Source organism: Penaeus monodon, chromosome 19, assembly GCF_015228065.2.
Source record: "Penaeus monodon isolate SGIC_2016 chromosome 19, NSTDA_Pmon_1, whole genome shotgun sequence".
Taxonomy (NCBI): Eukaryota; Metazoa; Arthropoda; class Malacostraca; order Decapoda; family Penaeidae; genus Penaeus; species Penaeus monodon.
The window spans coordinates 7,410,614-7,411,357 of record NC_051404.1 but is presented as its reverse complement, the minus strand read 5'-3'; the positions used below and the strand labels follow the sequence as shown (position 1 = coordinate 7,411,357).

At 34.3% G+C, this 744-nt stretch overlaps 1 protein-coding gene across 1 annotated transcript in view; it reads right to left on the bottom strand.

Annotated features, from left to right (window-relative positions):
- Window positions 1-744, bottom strand: part of LOC119585036 (furin-like protease 2) — a gene marked incomplete in the record, with an annotated part of 48,730 nt that overhangs the window by 12,923 nt on the left and 35,063 nt on the right.

Genomic DNA, 744 nt, shown 5'->3' with positions numbered 1-744 from the left:
AGTAAATATTTTTCCCCACCATAAAATGTGTTGTTTATGTAAGCGGTGTTGGGGAGGGGTTAAATTAACTTATTATAGATATGAGGGGGTTAGTGACTGCCTTATAATGTCTAGTTTTACAAAGATGTGTGTGTGTGTGGGGGGGGGGGGGAGGTGATTATCTATTTGTGGCGGGAAAGTGATTGGACATTTTATAGGTATTCTAAATGTGTTGTTTCTGTAAAATGTATGTGTGGGAGGTTGTGACTATGTATTTACCTATTCATTCATTTATTGTTATCGCTACATTTAAAATTACATGGCCACACGAAATCACACGGAAAATAAAATACAGAATATAAAAAATAACGGTAATAAAAATAACAACGATTAAAAATGGAATGACTGAACTAAAGCCATTTTAGTTAAGAATTCTAAATAACTAACTTCATTCCACCTAACTTCAGAAACTTCAAAAACTAAACAGACGCAACGAAACCCACCTAATTCCATATAATTTCGGAAACTTCCCTTCCGAATAAACTGAACTCAAAGGTATATTTTCCGAAACTTCAATAGCTAACAGACTGCACCAAATTTCAAACAGTAATATTAACAAATCATAAATATAAAAATGATAGACAATAATATCAACACGACTGGACTGCAACATGATTCACACACACAGGACGGGAATTTTCTCTTTCAATATGACGTTATTTCGGCAGCAACACCAAGCGATATATGCTGAAAACAATGGCGAAG